The 19,223-nt window shown below is 36.6% G+C and overlaps 1 protein-coding gene across 1 annotated transcript in view; it reads right to left on the bottom strand.

Moving 5' to 3' along the window:
• The window catches only part of LOC150086032 (DNA excision repair protein ERCC-6-like), a 306,101-nt gene that overhangs the window by 77,686 nt on the left and 209,192 nt on the right, over positions 1-19,223 (bottom strand). The gene's annotated exons all lie outside the window — the stretch shown is intronic.

The following is a 19,223-nucleotide window of genomic DNA, read 5'->3' as shown; positions in this document are numbered from 1 at the left end:
GAGCAAATCGTATCATTTTCATCAAGAGGGGGAACTAAAATACTTTTTTGTATTTTGTTTGATTTGTAATGCTTCTGTGGCTATACCCAAAAAAAAAAGGAAATTAAAAAGGCACTTCAACGCACTGATTAGTAGTAATATTGCATATAAATATCAATTTTTGGCAATGGCTAAGGATCTCAAAGAAAAAAAATTGGATCATTTTGCAAATATGCAAGATCATATGCAAGAATATCCTATTTTTGAATTTAATAGTGAGAAATATGTTTCTGAAATTGAGAAAGTTGTGGATGATTTTGAAACCAGATTCAGTGATTTTAAAACAATTGAAGACATTGTTCAATATATTTCTTATCCATTTAATGTTGACTTAGATATGAAACAAATTCCAAAAAAAAAAAAACACCGAAAATTTTCACACAGAAAATATTACTCTAAAATAAAATTATTACATTGCGAAACAATATCTTCCTAAAATCCAGATCATCAGAAGAAGACTTTTGGAAATGTTTGCTGAAAAAAGTAGCCAGATGTAAAAAAAAATGCAGTAAACATTTGAATTCCTCTTTTGGTTCCACATATCTATGTGAATCAGCCCTTTCTTATTTGAAACAAAGACGAAGGATCCTCTACTCTTATGAAATTGCATTCGGAAGATTCTTTACGGTTGACCTTATCACAGTATATCCCTGATTTTGAAAGCTTGGCAGATGACATGCAGACACAAACTTCGCATAAATTAAAATTTTAAATACGTATGAATTTAAATTAAGAATTCTAAATTGTATTTAATTTTAAAATTTATAAACAACATTTTTCAATGTGTTGATTAACTTTTTTAACCATGTGTAAATGAACTTCTTGAGATGGTAGATCACAGCACTTTTCGATTTAAAAAAAAAGTAGATCGTGTCCCATATTAAGTTGGCCACCCCTGGCATATGCGATAGATGTGGGAGTAAGCATGCATGTTGGAGATGTCACTGAATCCATATCTGACCAACATAGTAGTAGTAATGAAGGCATGTGATGCAAGAAAGCAAGCATATGAGCTTATGTAGAATCAGCCAAAAAAAAAAAAAAAAAATATCACACAACCATTCCCTCTAAATGTTTGTCCAGTTCCTCCTTGAATTTATTTAACTATCAACTTCCACGACAGATGGAAGTTTGTTCCAGAAAACAAGCACCAGCTGGCTAAAGGCAAATTTCCGCACATCTATTCCACAACTGTTTTCCTCAATTTGATTTTATGCCACCTCAAGTTTGTAATCTGAGCAAGCGGAAGAAACGGGTTGCTCAGATTACGAACGGCTTGCTCAGATTACGATCAGAATTCAGTGTGCTCAACTCATTCAAGGCCTTATACACCTCAATCAGATCACCTTGTCTAGGTGCCTAGTCTCCAGCCACTGCAATTTGCAGAACTTAAGCCTTTCTTGGTAAGAGAACCCTTTCGTTCCCTTCACCAATCTTGTTACCCTTCTCTGTACACACTCAGGCAACTATACATCCTTCCTAAAATGAGGCCTCCAGACCTGTACGCAAAACTCAAGGCGTGGCTTGACCATTACCTTATACAAAGGGATAATCACCTCCTTTTCCTGACTCTCAAAATTCCTGTATATCATTGACAATACCCCATGGCCTGCTCTGGCAGCCTATCTGCATTGCTCAGAAAACTTCATATCTGACTGCACAATTATTCCCAGATCTTTTTCATTTTCTACCACCCTAAATGTGGTACCACACAGTTGGTTGTTTGTTTGTTATTTGGTTTTTAGGAGCATTAGCAACTAAGGCCATATTGCTCCAGGAATATGCGGTGGTCATTCCCTTGACCTTTCCACATCTTCCGTATTTGGTGGTGACTGGCTCGAACCCCGGTCTAATCAAGAAGCATGTGCTATGCACTGCTGCTCCTTCCCACCTGGCTATGGAGGCCACACAGTTGGTACATTTCTCTGAGGTTACTTCTATCCATATGCAGTACTTTGCATTTGTCAATGTTAAACTTCAGTTGCCATTTCTCAGCCCATCTGCCCAAATTTTCTAGATCTTGTTGCAGTAGCACGCTGCCATTACTGTCATTAACAACCGTGACAACCTTTGTATCATATGTAAACTTCGACATTAAGCCTGATATACCTTCATCTCATTGATAAATATACAAAACAACAGTGGGCCCAACACCGAACTCTGGGTGACTCCACTAACATTAGTCCACAAAGAGCAGCATCCATTGTTTATCACTGTCTTCCCCATTCAACCACCCTTTTATCCACTGAAGCAACTTACCCTTAATAGTATACTGCTCCAATTTGTACAGTAGTCTTCCATGCACAACAGTGTCAAAAATTTTCCTGAAATCCAAGTATATGATATCAAAATTATTTCTTGCATCCAGTTCCATTTTAACCACATCATAGTATTGTTGTTGTTATTTGGTTTTTAGGAGCATTAGCAACTAAGGCCATATTGCTCTGGGATATGGTATTTGGTACATCATAGTATCCAATCAAATTTGTTAGACAAGACTTTCCCTTAATAAACCCATGCTGTGTCTGAATTATTACTGCGGTCTTGTCTTGATGATCCTGCAATGCATCTTTAACCATAGACTCCATTATTTTCCCCAGAACAGAAATTAACTGGTCTGTAATTAGTTGTGTCACCCGTAGATCCCCCTTTGTGAATTGGGGATACATTTGCACATCTCCAGTCACTGAGGACCTCCCCCTGTGTCCAAGGATGCTCTCATAATTATGGCTAAGGGTTTGCTTACTTCTTTTGCCACATCCTTTAATATAACTGGACAGATCCACCCCCCCCCTCTCCAGGTGCCTTTCTTATGTTTAACTTCAACAATTTCTCCTCCTCTTTGCTCTCAGTTATTACAAAATCATTAAGTATCCTGTCACAGTTTGCTAAACTTCTGGCATTTTCTCTGCAAACGATTTTCCAGGTTTGCTGGGAATTTTTAAATATAGAGCTGATGAACAGAAAATTACTTTTATATCAGTTTGTTTGAAGGCGTTTTTAAATTCTGCAGGCCAGAGAGAGAGAGAGAGAGAGAGAGAGAGAGAGAGAGAGCGCGCGAGCATCATAATATCACAGTTCCTTGAAAAGTTAGACTCATGTGGTGTAGAAAAGTGCTATTCAAAGTGTGGTCCGTGGACTGTTTGTTACTGGTGCACAACGAATTGAAATTGGTTGTTGTTGTTATTTGGTTTTTAGGAGCATTAGCAACTAAGGCCCTATTGCTCCGGGGATATGCGGTTGTCATTCCCTGACCTTTCCGCATCCTCCGTATTTGGTGGTCACGGGCTCGAACCTCGGTCTAATCAAGAAGCGTGTGCTACGCTCTGCTGCTCCTGCCCACCTGGCTATGGAGGCACCTTGGAAATCAGTAGTGGACATTATGGTCCCTGACGATTCGTCCGTTACCAGTCCTTGAGATTTGTATTTTACAAAAGTACCGGTCTGTGATGGATTGGAAATAAAAGAAATTGGTCCTTCACCACAGATACAGAGGATAGCTTTATGGCATGCAAAATGATCTTCTGGATGCAGAAGGCATCTTCAAACAAACTGAAAAAAGTAATTCTATCTTTTTATGCCATTGGCTCTATGTTTAAAAATCTCTAAAACCTAGGTGAAAAATCTCTGATTAAATGTCAGTTCAATGTTGGTGAGATATGGCTTCAGTGATCCCAAATATGTGTATGCAAATGGTCTTGTGGGATGAAAACATATGCCATTAGCCACTGCCCAGGAGAGAAGGTCAATGGCTTGCTGCAATTATCTTTTGATGACCCTCATTTTGTATGACTTAAATTCCAAATCTCCATATCATGTCACATGTTTTTTTCATATCAAAGAACACAGACACCAGGTGCTCATATTTCAGGAAAGCATTAAGAATAGACATTTTGAGATGGATAAATGGTCAAGTGTTGATCTGTTCCTTTGGAAGCCACTCTGTATCCTGGAAAAAAAAGGAGGTCATTTGATTTTAAATACCACATGAAGAGAATACTAACCATTTTTCCCACGATATTAATAGTATTCCAATTTGGAGGAAACCAGGAAAGGGACCAAAATCATGATAGACTTAAGCAAGGAGGCTGGAAACTAGATTCTGAACTAGATTCTGTTGTAGAGAGCAGGCAATCCACAGATTCTGTTGAAAGATGTTTAATAATTTCATAATGGATGTAATCTAGTCCAACAGAGCTTGTCTTGGAGAAGTAGTGTCACTTTAAATTAGTGTTCTGTAAAAGGTTAGTTATAGGCTTCAAAGGCTGCAAGAAGACAGCCCCAGTGGTTGTGTTTCATGTTTTGTTTGAAGGCCAAAAACTTTGGGGAGTATTGACATTTTAACAGATACTTCAGTGAATATTTCCCTAGAGCATTAGCAATTGCAGATCCATTATGTTCTAGGATCAATGAAAGGTATATTTTCCCTTCGTTTCCTGGACTTCGTCTCAGACAAACTTGGAGTTGCCTGCCCGGATAACAGAAGGTGTGAAACGGATTCAACATTCTTTCCAGCTCCAGCATCAGATGAAACATGCTTTGGCAAGTGAACATGTGAAGGATATTAGGTTATTTGTGGTAGGATATCATTGAACTATATCCCACATCTTGTTTTATGCTTTTCTTGCTGCTGTGCATTCTGCATCCCACCACTGTTTTGAAAATGGTGGAAAATATTTGGATGTCTTTGGAATTGCTGCTGCTTGGACAATACTTTCTGTGATGTACTTAACTGTGTCACTAATTGGCTCCTGACTGACTGTGATTGTATTAAATTTTGTCAGATGTTTAAAGACATTCCAGTTAGCTCGATCAATTTTCCACCGCAGTATCCTCGATGGTAAATATGGTTTCCCATTGGAAAGCAGTGAATATCATGGGAAACTGATCTATAATGTAAAGGTTTTTTTCAACCTTCCATGTACAAACAGAGAGGAGAGAAGGACTGAGATAGAGAGATCAATGGCAGTAAATATATGGGCATGTGTTACATAGTGTAGTTTCTTCCCCCTTTTCATTTTTCCTATCGTACTGTGAATTAATTTTTATTTACTTAATTACTCTTCCCTCTTGTTTCCCTTATAATGTATACAGCTCACTTACTAATAAACTAGTAATAAATATTCACTAGTTTTCTTCCAGTTAACTAACGAAAACCAGATATTTTTAAGTAAGTGTTATTTAAAGTATTGTATGCTGATAAAAGAGAATGTATTGAAAAAAACTCCACTCGTAACTAAGAGAAAATCATTTAAAAAAAAAAAAAATTGTTATTAGGAGCCTACTTCTTACCCAAGAAGTAGCAACTTCCACTGAGAGGGCAGACAGGTCAAAGAAATTAGCCTGGATTATATAAACATTGAGGATTCTCAAAGGATATGACCATGCTAATGCAGGCTTGAAGAGAGAGAGAGAGAAACAATGATTTACACATGAATAAGCGAATACCTTTAGTAATAATAAGCATTCACATGTATTAGGTATCGCCCTTCCATTCCGAAAAAGATAACGTAGAGGGTTTGTTTACAATTCTTAGCTAGATATCAGACATGCTGGACGTGTGTCATGATAGGGGTGATGTGATCAACCCTTTTCTATCACATGTTGTTCAAGTGCTTGGGACATGAGTCCTCAGTTCGACGTCCAATCAGATGCTGAGACTGGATAAACTTGGAAAGAAGCTCAGGCTTAAAAGAGGGCTCTTGGAAAACCCAAGGAGAGTCCAGGAAGTCAACGCAGTCAGAGAAGAAGATGGAAGAAGCTGTCATCACAACTGATTGCTTTTGCCGCTAAGACAGAGAGGAAGAGACACCAACATCCAAGTTGCCAAGCTGGTACCTACAGCAGTCTACAGTAAGAACGTTTGAGATAATCAGTGGAAGGAAGGCAGACTGAGTATCTAAGTTCCAGTTCCAGTAAACGTGGTAAGTGAGGAGATGCTTATTTTATCAGGGTTTACTTTATGAGTATGAAAGACGAATGTCTGGAATAATAATTGAAGGGAAAATAATCGTGTTGATTCCTACTTATGGGGAACAATAATGGCCAAAATGATTTCTTCCTGGCATTTTGTGATTTTTAGTATTTTGTTGCATTACTGTTTTTAGTTCCATGCCATCAAGTATCCAATGTAAAAAACTTGCATTTTGCTGCATTAAAATATAGCTGCCACTTTTCTAACCATCACTGAAGTCAGTTGACCTGAAAGAGCTATGCTTGGCACTGAGCATTAACTACTATACCAATTTTGATATCATCTGAAAATTTTGATACCATGTCCTCTATATCCCTTCGTAAATATTTAAGAAAATCAAAAACAAGAGTGGCCCCAGGATCAATCCTTAGGGTGCCCCCATTTCTTATATTAGTCCAATCTGAAAAATAACCATTAATCAACCCCCTGCAGCCATCTTGCAATCCATCTAAGGACTTTCCCTTGATTCCAACATGTTCCAGCTTATAAGTAACCTCTCAATTTGGAATTAAGTCAAATACTTGACCAAAATCTAAGTACACAATGTTGAAATTATTTCTTATATGCTGCTCATGAGTGACTATAAAAATAGCTAATCGAGTTGGTTAAACATTATTACAGTGGAATCTCATTAATACCAAGTTCAAAGGACCTAAATTTTCACGTTTTGTAATAACGAGGTTTGTAGTAACAAGGTCCCCAAAAGTGAAAAAATTTTACCATTATTTATTATTATTATTTATTTTTTTTTTGGTACATACTGTATATCTAAGCATCATAATAAATAATAATAATAATCAAAAATAAATTAATAAAAATAAAATAAAATAAAAACAAAAGCCTTGTCTAACAAGGAATAACATATTTTTTAAAGATTTTATTTTATTTGTATGATCAACTAAGAGAAAACCAATATTAACAGAAATGAAAATATTGTACAGTATATATTTTGATATATACAATATTTTAGTATCACAGTAAAAATAATTACAATAATTATAAAAGGAGACATACAAACCATTAACTTTTTAATAAATTAATTTAATTTAAAGAAAGAATCCAATGTTGGAACAGTTTTTGTCCTGTATGCATTTTTAACTACAGCACAGACGTTATCAAATGCAATAGTTGTTTCTTTATCAACATTACTGCAGGCCAACACATTCTCTATTATGTTCAATGCATTTTGGGCATCTTTTTTAGATGGCAGTGTGCGCGTGTCTTCACTTTTGCTGGTAACTTGTTTGTTTGTTATTTGGAGCATTAGCAACTAAGGCCATATTGCTCGGGGATATGCAGTGGTCATTCCCGACCTTTCCACATCCTCTGTATTTGGTGGTGACGGGCTCGAACCCCGGTCTAATCAAGAAGCGTGTGCTACACACTGCTGCTCCTTCCCACCTGGCTACAGAGGCGCCATGTCGCTGGTAACAAAAACAGCATTGTTTTGTTTGGTACTCAGCAGCTCTTCTGGTGTTGGCGTTGCAGTGATAGCAACTTCATCATCCACCTTCACAAACACTTCAAATTCGCCAACAAAATTCATATGCTCCTTCAAATTCCTCCATCCCTCACCGTTGCCATCATATCTGTCTGCTGGACCATGTTTTTCGATGATGTTCTCTCCAAAGCCACTCTTTCTGAAGCAGTTTATTATAACACTTGATGTAATACTTTCCCAAGCAATAACAAGATTACAGATAGTATCCAAGACAATTTGGCTGCAAATTGTTCCCTCCTTCTTCAAGTACCTTATCAGGCGGCCCTGATAAGGTACTTGATCTCGAGGTTATAAATAATGCCATGATCCAGTGGTTGCATTAAACTGGTGGTATTGGGGAGTAAAAACAACAGCTGTATATGTGTCAACTTGTGTCTCGGCAGAATGTGCTCTACAACGGTCTAGAATCATCAAAATGTTCCATTTTTCTGAAGCCATTCTTCCGTCCAATTTTGATAACCAAGACTGAAAAAATTTGAATGTAAGCCAAGCACTTCTATTGGCCTCATAATCACAGGGAAGTTGGTTAACTGCTTTAAAACATCTTGGCTTGGAAAACTTACCAATCACCAGTGGGCGTAGTTTTGTACTACCATCTGAATAGCATGCAGCATAACAGAACAGAGTTTTTGTTTACTTAATTTTCCACGATGACAAGACTCTCCTCGAACAACAAATGTTTTGTTTGGCAGCAAATTGTAAAATAAACCTGTCTCGTCAACATTAAAAATATCCTTTGCCTCATATTTTTCATGGATGGACCGTACTGAACACAACCAGTCTGTAGCCTTTTCTTTGTTGACTAATCCAGACTCACCGCAAACATTTCGCGAAACCAAGTTATTCCTGTTTTTAAATCTTTGGAGCCAGCCATTGCTGCATTTGAAGTCACTAATCCCATGTTGCTGAGCTAGATAATTTGCCTTTTCTTACAAAATCGAACCTGATATTGGCAAATTAGATGCACACATTTGTTGGTACCACTCAAAGTTTTGTTTCAAGCGCCTCGTGTTTCGCACCATGAATTCGTTTCCTGTTTTTCATCGCTGCTCCAGTTTCACGCACTTCAAGTCTTTTTCGGTTTTTCAGTATTGTAGATAAAGTAGGTAAAGGGATGTTGTATTCCTTTGCAATGTCCGTTTTGCCTCTTTCCATCCTATCAGCCTCTTGTATAAGTTTTAGTTTAAGGCTTAATTCTGTTCGTCTACGTTTTGTTGCCATAACACTGCTAGATAAGATTTATTATAAACAAATTTTAAATTAATTTAAACACACAAGTTCCAAAAAAGACGCCAGCTCAGATAAAATGGCACAAAAAATAGATTGCTGTATACGATAGCAAAAGACTCTTTGAAATGGGGTAACAATTACAACTGACCTTATTCCCATGGAGTGCGAGGGAGTGTATGTAAACCTAGAAAAACTTTTTATTCTTTTGTTAATTTAATAACTCATCCTTCAGAAAGATGTTTTTCAGAGTGCAGTTGATGTTGTAGCTACCATAAACTGTTTTGTTTACACAAAACTAATTTCTAACAAGTCAGTGCCATCCTTCGGGAAGTAGGGAGCCAGGTGGTCGGGAGCAATAATCGGATCACTCTGCCAAGATTTGTATTAAACATACAAAATGACAATACTTATTTCTCATGAGGTGAAAAAGAACTCTGTAATACATATTAACCGAATTTTGTAATAAATGAATATATTTACATAGAAAAGCCTATCCTTTCGCAGGGGAAAGGTACATATAAACGAGTACTTTGTATAAACCGAGTTTGTATTAACGAGATTTTACTGTATCTCTTTATAATACCATGCTGTGTTTCCTTTAGGATTCCATTTCTATATAAATGATCCTGTAGTATGCTCTTTATCATTGTCTCCAAATTATTCCTGTTTTTAAATGCCTGCGTGATTTTCCCTACCACTGAGGTTAGGCTGGCTGGTTAGTAGTTACCCACTTCACTCTTAAAACTACCTTTATGTATTGGTGATAACATTGGCACTTCTCCAATGCAAGGGAAGAACTTCCAAGTCTAGTAATAATCTCATTATTAATCTCAATGGTTCAATACATTCTCTTGCCACCCTTCCCCAAATTATTAGCATATGCCAACTCCTGGAGCCTTACTTACCTTTAGGCTCTAAATTTTTTCCAATAAATAATCTGAAATTTCAGTAAGCTAATTTCATGCTTTCCACCTTCACTTACGCACAGTGGTGAGCTATAGTGGGCTTGCGAGAGCCCATTATTTTTTTTTGAAAATTTGCATTTATTTTACAAATGAAATCCTGAATGCAATTATTGAGTACCCAGAGCCAAAACTATGGTGGGACGAGCAGGGGCCCATTCCTAGTATTTTAATCGCACAATTGATCAGTTATGTATTTTAAAATTGCTTCATTTTTGATTTAATTACAGTCGGTCCCCTGTTTAACGAACTTCTTAACAGCAAATTTTTTTGAATTTCCCCTTGGTAATTACATTTAAAAGAGTTTCCGTTGAACAAAGAAAATTTCCATATAACAAACGGATTATGAGAGAACTTTTTAGCATTGTTCTCACCTCTGGCCTTTAGGCAATTTAGGTAATTAGAAAGTGCGAATTAAGGGTGAAAGGGATTACCATTTCAGAATGTTACTGGTGTCCATAAAACCTATGCAGTCACATAGCGAGAAGTCGCACTAGTCAATACATTCTTTCCATAGCCAGTCAGAGGATTAAGAAGATTCTCGATACGGATTAGTCAAGAGGAGCCTCAACCTGTGTTGTGGTTCCTCTTTACTCCGACAAATGGGCATGTTTTTCTGAGAAGTGAGTGATCCATGCCTTCCAGTAAATTTCTCCCGTCTATGTTTACATGGTCACAGTAGCTGAATATCCGTGTAATTTCAACATTTTGCACTGTATTCAAAGAATTAATGAGAGTAGCAATGTAGGGGGGTTGTTGTTGTTACTGTTATTTGGTTTTTTAGGAGCATTAGCAACTAAGGCCATATTGCTCCGGGAACATGCAGTGGTCATTCCCTGACCTTTCCGCATTCTCCGTATTTGGTGGTGACAGGCTCAAACTCCGGTCTAATCAAAAAGCGTGTGCTACGCACTGCTGCTCCTTCCCACCTGGCTACGGAGGCGCCTGAATGAAGGGGGGGGGGATTGAGGCAACTAAGATATTATATAAACTCTACGAAGATGAAATGTTGGCAGATTTTGAAACATTGTCGAGCCTTTCACTGTGTAGAAAATGTTCTAAAATATAATGGCATACAGGCAATAATAAAAAAAAAAAAAAAACTATCACCAATCTCCAAAAGAACTTGATGTGGAAACTATAAAGATTGGTCGTGTGTTCAGGCCACGATGAACAGCTTGTAGCTTGTGGACGGCAATTGTGGGTTGGAAGAATTATCCTACTTTGTGCAAACATTTTGAATCAGAAGTTAAATATTCCGGATTATTAAATAGACTTTTAAATTTGGAATTTCTTAACGATTTAGCACTAATGATCAACATCCTCCAGGAGCTCTCTTACCTTTCAGAAGCTTTACAGAATCACAATGGTAAAAGCATATAAATGAATTATTCGAACTATCAATGCTATTGCTAATTTGAAAAATTCTGAAGGAAATTATGAAGCTAAAATTGAGAGCATGTTGAAGTTGAAAAAATTTGAAGGAATCAAAATCTAAAGTAAAAAAATTACATTGTAACAAGTTATTAAATGCATTGTTTTATCCTTAAAGGATAAGTTATTAATGGAACAGGGTGATATTAAATTAAATAAAGAAAATGACGATACCATTGAAAGAAATTTTAAACATATGCTACCTGAAATCATGGAATGTGAAAGAACTTTTGTCTCGTGGCAAGACGGTGAAAACTGAATAAGAAATTTAAGTTTTCTGATAAAATATGAAACAAAAATGAATGATTTTAGAGATTTTGTCGAAGACAGTTTATCTTTAAAATCGAGTGGAATTACCTTTTCAATGAAGAAAGCCAGAAAATACCTTTGAGACCATTGTACAACAACAAGATGTACAGATCTTGTTGTTGAAGCGACATACACAGCTGTTATAGGCACCTAACAATGGAACATAATGAAAATGCAAGACAAAAAAAGAAATTGTTGACAAATATTTGTATTGTTGCAATCATACTTACTGCAGTAGTAACTTCATTGCGATTAGCAGTGCTGAAGCTGAGTGAACTTTTCAGCGTAATGAATAATATCGTGACAATTAAACACGTTGTAAATTATGATGAGCATACATCTAAATGGAAAATCATTACTTCAATCTGATCCGGATCCTTAAGTCAAATCATTCCTCTGTAATCATCGCTCAGCTATTGAACAAAGCAGAAGATCGACAACAAATATTAATAAAGAAGTAAATTCTAAAAGGCAATTTTTAGAATAAATTTTTCTTGAATATTTGTGAAATAATTTTTTTTCGTGTAATCCATGATTTTTTGTGTACTTTTTCTAGAAGGTTTGTTTTTTATGTAATATTTGTTTTAATACTGTGGAATGTTTTGTGATAGTTTTTATGTTGTTTGTGCTATGGGAAATATTTCATGTTATTTTTTTATTCGCAATATTAAAATTTTATCAAGAAAAAAATGTATCCATTATATTTCCCTAGTAGTTTAAAAAAAAAAAAAAAAAAGACAAATAAAAAAGTTGCGCATGTGCCGAAGATGGTATACGTGAAACATCCTTCACATTTCTTTTAGGTATTTTGATTTGTATATATTGATTACAAAATAAAAGAGCTTTTTTTTATTGTAAATATTTTATTGATCATTCACAGATTTTCATAGTTTCTGGAAGACAAGATACAATGGGTTTAAGACAATTAAAGTAAGAGTTGTGTACTTGCGATTGCAACGTATCTAAATGTCTCTGTAAAACAGCACCGATTGATGTACAGATCTTGTTGTTGAAGCGACATACATAGCTGTTATAGGCACCTAACAATGGAACGTAATGAAAATGCAAGACAAAAAAAGAAATTGTTGACAAATATTTGTATTGTTGCAATCATACTTACTGCAGTAGTAACTTCAGGAAGCATGACTGTGACATCATACTATTCAAAAATTCTAAAAGGTTAAAACTCCAGACACTCGTATCCAGTTATCATTGTAAGGTGAGGCATGACAACCAGGTTTTTTTTAGATAGACCTAGGAGTGTTTTACGCATAAGCCGCATCTGTCCACCCCCCCCCTTAAATCTGCCCGACTCGAGATATCATACCAGTCACGAGAAATGCATCACATGCTCTGATCGCACTACTAGTAGTGCGAGCGTGGGAAGCGACTCTGGTGAAAGCCAAGGATGACGTCACTTCCATGACCAATCAAATTTACTCCATAGAAAGTCGGAAAAACTCCGAGCCCATTGTTAAAATATTCACAGCTCACCACTGCTTACAAAGTTTCTACTCACTGTGAAGGGTCTTTCTTCTGTAAATATCAAAGTAACTGTTCAATTCATTTGCAACATCAGCAGGGTTAGCTATATATTTATTACATTTGTTACATTTATTACATATATTTGCTCTTTTCCTCTCAGTATTCATGTCTGATAAAACTTCTTGTCCCCCCCCCCCCCCAAACTTAGCAAGAGGCATATGATGCAAGAAAGCAAGCTTATGCAGCATCAGCCAAAAAAAAAAAAAAAACAACTCCCACTTCACCCCTCCATTCGTTTGAAATACCTGTCCAGCTGAGCCTTAAATTTATTTAGGCTATCAACTTCCACAACAGAGGATGGAAGTTTGTTCCACCAACCAAATACCCGCTGGCTAAAGACAAATTTCCGCACATCTATCCTACATCTGTCTTTCCTCAATTTGAATTTATGCCCTCTCAGGTGATTATTCTGAGCAAGAGGAAGAATTCCATCAACATTGAGCATGCTCAAACCATTCAATGCCTTTATACACCTCTATCAGATCACCTCGCTGGTGCCTAGTCTCCAGACACTGTAATTTGCAAAACTTAAGCCTTTCTTCGTAAGAGCACCCCTTTGTTCCAATCACTAATCTTGTTGCCTTTCTCTGTACTCAATCCAGCAGCTCTACATCCTTCTTGAAATGAGGCCTCCAGACCTGTATACAGTACTCTAGGTGTGGCCTGACCATTGCCTTATACAAGGGAATAATCCCCTCCCTATCCCTGCTAGAAAAATTCCTGTATATCATTGACAAGACACCATGAGCTACTCTTGTAGCCCGTCTGCACTGCTCAGAGAACTTCATATCTGCCTGCACAATTACCCCCAGGTCCCTTTCATTCTCTACCACTGTCAGTGTAGTACCACAGAGTTATTACGTTGCTCTGGGGTTGCTGTTTCCCATGTGTAGTACTTTACATTTGTCAATGTTAAACTTCATTTGCCACCTCTCAGCCCATCTGCTTAACCTTTCCAGATCCTGTTGCAGCAGCATAGTGTCAATAGTGTCCTTGACAACCCTGCCAACCTTTGTATCGTCTGCAAACTTGGACATTAAGCTTGATATACCATCATCAATATCATTTATAAATACAGAAAACAATAATGGACCCAACACTGAACCCTGAGAGACTCCACTAATAACATTAGTCCACGATGAGTAGTGTCCATTGATTACTCTCTCTGTCTTCTCCCCCTCAACCACCCCTTTATCCATAGCAGCAATTTGCCTCCAATGCCACACTGCTCCAATTTGTGCAACAGTCTTCCATGTGCAACAGTATCAAAAGCCTTTCTAAGATCCAAGTATATAATATCAAAGTAATTCCCTGCATCCAGTTCTTTTGTGACTGCATCATAGTATCCAATCAAATTGGTCAGGCAAGACTTCCCCTTAACAAAACCATGCTGTGTCCGAGCTATAACTGAAGTCTTGTCTAGATGATTCTGCAGTGCTTCTTTAACCAGTGCCTCCATTAATTTTCCTGGAACAGAAGTTAAACTCACAGGTCTATAATTACTTGTGTCAGCCTTTGATCCTCCTTTGTGAATTGGGGTCACATTTGCACATCTCCAGTCTGTGGGTACCTCCCCTGAGTCCAAGGAAGCTCTCATAATTATGGCTAAGGGTTTGCTGCCTCCTTTAATATAATAACTTCTTTGCTTTCTTAGCCAGAAACTTCTTATGATCTCCTTTGCCAACCTAACCTTTTCTATGGCACTGTTACAGATTAGTTTGTAGCTGTTATAGAATTCTTTTTATCATAACTTTTCCATGCTGTCTTTTTCAGCTGTATCAAACTGCCCATTTCATTATTCATCCATCTCCCTGTGACATATTTTCTTAGTGGTATACAGGTAGATCCCCGCTTAACGCTGATAATTCGTTCCGGAAAAACAGAGTGCTAAGTGAATCCATGCTAAGCGAGCTCCATATTCCCATAATGCAACCTATGTATTTGTGAGTCACGGTCTATGCCATAGAATATTTTCTAATCAATAATAAACGGTAGTGAAAAGAATGTCGGTCAAAATATTTAATATTAAAAATTTGTACATATAAAATATTCTCCATTATGTACGTATATAATTATGTGATAAGTAACTACATTATGTATCAAAATTAAACTTAAAATGCCAATTAAAATCATGAATTTATTAATCTGATGGCCCTGGTCTGTCGAGTTTTCATATCTTTGGTCGATTTTGGGTTGTACTTTGGCCCTCTTCCTAGTAAACTAAAAGGGGTTTTACTTTAAAATCTCCCACAGCGTTACCACCCAACAATAAAGTCAACTGATCTTCGCCGCTTCGAAGCCTGGCATGCTTTTTTTATTCTTTCGATATGAAACTGCTTTTAAGCATTTATTTCCAAAAAAGTCCTGTTTCATTTATGTTAAAAACTTGTTGAGAACTATAACATCCCTCTTCAATAATTTTTAGTTCTTTTTTTAAAGTTTCGGCTCCTTGATCTGCACTTACAGCTTCTCACTGGATTTTAAATCTATCGAACCAGCCCTTACTAGCTTTAAATGGTTCCACTTTTTTTTTTTAAGGTGAACTTTCTTCAGATCATCATATAGGCTAATCGCTTTTCCTTTAATAATATTTAACTTAACAGAATTGTGCGTTAGATATTATCTTCAATTAAATTATTTAGAAGTCTCTCCATATCAATTATAATAGCCAACCTAGCCATTACCACAATTTAGTTGCTTGCAATGAAACAGCTGTCTTTCCCAATCTGAAATTAATTCCTTATTTTTTATAATTGTTCTTAACAGTTGAACTTGCCAGTCATAAATTATTGAACACCTCCACTTGTTGTTGAATGGAATCGATTCACTTCAAAACATATAATTTAATTTTCAAATTCAGTCTTTTTCTTACCTTAGTAGGCTTCGTACCACGTCTAGACGTTGTTGCTTTTTAATTCTTATCTGCCATTATTAATCTTCGAACATGTAACCATGTTGCATTAATTATGATACGATGTTCAAGTAAACTGTCTGTTACAGACGATGTCTAACACTGTACAAAGTGATGACTAGACTTCGAATAAATGCATATAACACAAATATTAAGCAATATACTTGATCATGTTTTAAAATGCTGATCTTGGAACTATGTAACAAGTCACCGTAATGCAATTAAATTTCGCAAGTTGGTGTGGGAAACTTTGCTATTCATTTTCAAGCTATCAACTACATCAGATGAAATGTTTTCATTAATTAAACATGCCAAAAATTCAATCTGTACGCTGATAAAAGAGTGTTATAGTGAGTTGTGACAGTGTTACAGTGAAATGTGGGTTATAACATAAGACAGCATTATAGCAAATGAGCGGAGAGCAAACCGTGTTATAACAAGGGCCTGCTGTATATGCATTCAAGGATTCTGTGATTAGAATTTAAAGGTATACTGTGATTAGAATGTATTCACATCGTGAGCTATCTGCCTAGGCCATGTGATACCTTAATTTGTCATAATCTGCTTCCCTGAAATTGAAATCCATTCCTTTGCCTTTAACAATTGCAACCTCTCTCTCTCTCTCCTCATCATCCAACTTAGAATTCCCAGCTAACGGTTTCTGTACTGTCAGCGCAATCAATTAGGGGCAAGCTGAAATCGTGCATAAGACATTCACACTTGCTCATCCATTCTATTTGCATGTAGAAGTTCTCATCATAATCTTCAGTCTTCTGATCTGTAGATTATTCCTACTCTCATTATACCTTTGCTTCCAGCTAACTCATACAACACAATCTGTACTAGCATGCATAACTATACAGAATGTAACTATCACATCTAGCTAAGCAGTTGTAGAGCATTGTTCATTGATAATAAACTGATTTTAATAATTATAATAATAAAAAAGTGAATTCCTGAAGTTTCATACATGCGAACCAATCAAAGCATGGCAATAACAATAATATCCAGTGTTTCAGATACAATATACAGTATATGGACAGCCTATGTAATATGTATGGGAGAAGGGAAAAAAAATGATTACAAATTTCTATTGGTCTGATTTTAATTTTTCAAGTGATCCAATTTTGGATGGCTTGACAATTCTTTCTAAAATGGAAACAAGTAAAATTTCTTGAAAATCTGTCTCCAATAAGTAGAATTATTATGGTGGACGGATGGACAGACATGGTGAAGATGGCTTTGGTTTTTATGGCACTTGGGTGACTAACGCCATGATGTTATTGTTATTTGTTTTTTTTTAAGAGCATTAGCAAATAAGGCCATATTGCTCCGGGGATATGCGGTGGTCATTTCCTCACCTTTCTGCATCCTCCGTATTTGGTGGTCACGGGCTCGAACCCCGGTCTGATCAAGAAGTGTGTGTGCTACGCACTGCTGCTCCTGCCTACCTGGCTACGGAGGCGCCCAACGCCCTGATGTGCCACATGATGAAGAAAACAGGTACTTTATGTATATATGCTAATGCACCTTAAAGTATGAGTATTGTAGACAACATTAGGTTACCCCAACAAGAATATAAATAGCATTCTTTTTATAGATACTTTTAAGGACAAAAACCTATAATACAGTAAAACCTGATAATTCTAATTTAAATTAAAGTAGATACCTCAAATCAGATATTCTAGTACTACAAAAGCAGGAGAAACTACCAGCACAAACTGCAGCCAATCTCTGAACAAATTATTAAGTCCACAAAAGTTGTTTTGTGTCAAAAAATAAATCTCACAAAAGTCATGAAAATTTTTTAGACGTGTTGAACAGAACTTATGTAATTGAGAACCACTAACATATGTAAAATCGGACAAATGCTAACTTATGGTGATTTTCTCTTGTAGATGATCTGTGTCCCCATTTTGAATTTAAATCAATGGTTTCAATTTAAGCCAAATAAAATAGAATATATAGGATATTAAGAAATATTATAGAAATATTATATTTTAGAAATTTTAAGTCAGGAATTCATTTACCAGAGATTTTTTTGAGGAATAACTGCATCCAGGTTAGATGTAATTAGAATAGACGGAAATAGAAACTGGAATTTAGGGAGTACAATGTGTACAGGAGAGGAAGGGAGGAGAGTTATGCTGTTAGTTAAGAAACACAAAATCTAAGGAAGTACATCCAAATTATGTTGGTGGACAATGCAATGTTGAGTTTGTTTGGTCTGACATAAGCACTGGGAAAGTGAAAATGACAGTAGGTGTGTGTCATAGGCCTAATGAATCTGATGAGTATAATGAGCAATTCTGCAAAGAAATAGAGTGGGCCAGTAAATCAGAATTTCTTATAATGGGGGATTTTAACTTTCCAGATATTGACTGGAACTTGTGGATTGGTCACTCGCACACTAGCAAGACTTGTGGATTTATTGGATGACTGTTTTCTACAGCAACACGTTCGAGAGGCAACCAGAGGGAGTAATACTCTTGATCTGATTACCAGCAGTGATTATTCATGCATTAAGAATTTGCAGATAAAGGAACCACTGTGTGACAGTGATCACAATGTACTGATGTGGGAATTACTTAAAGATGTAACTACCATCAAGGCTAAAGGGAAGGGCCTTTGCTTTCGTAAAGGTCACTACAGGGGTCTCAGACAGTTTTTAAATTCTGTAGTGGGATCAACTGATGATGTTACCAACATTGAATTCTAAATGGGAAGCTTTCAGGGACTTAATTTTGGAGGCTACTAGGCTTTTCATTCCAACAAAGAAATACTGTTCAAGGTTCAAGAATTTCCGTTCATACTAAATGGATGTCAGATGAACTAATGAGGCTTGTGGCAGAGAAGAAAAATGTATGGGTTGCATATAAAGTATCAGGTGACACAGTATCCTATGGCAGATATAAACTAGTCTGTAATCAAGTCAAAAAGGAGGTTAGGCAGGCTAAGGCAGATTACAAGAAATCCTTGGCAAAGGATGCGAAGAGTTCTTTACTTATGTAAACTCTAAAAGAAAAGGGACGAATCAGATTGAACCACTTAACATAGATGGGTTGACTACTGAGGATCATGTTAGGGTAGCTGATAAACTGAATGAGTATTTTGCATCTACATTCACACATGAGCAGTTATTCAATGAGGGAGGTGCCAGAAGTTTATCAAACTCTAACAGGGAGCTAAGTGATTTTGTAATAACTGAGAGCAAAGTGGAGGATAAATTATTGAAGTTAAACATAAAAAGGCACATCGGTTGGATGGGATATTCCAGTTATATTAAAGGAGGCAGCAAAGAAAGTAAGTAAACCCTTA

Source organism: Mastigoproctus giganteus, chromosome 5, assembly GCF_048544385.1.
Source record: "Mastigoproctus giganteus isolate SK-2022 chromosome 5, ASM4854438v1, whole genome shotgun sequence".
NCBI lineage: Eukaryota > Metazoa > Arthropoda > Arachnida > Uropygi > Thelyphonidae > Mastigoproctus > Mastigoproctus giganteus.
The sequence above is the reverse complement of the archived record's forward strand: the minus strand, read 5'-3'. Positions and strand labels throughout refer to the sequence as shown.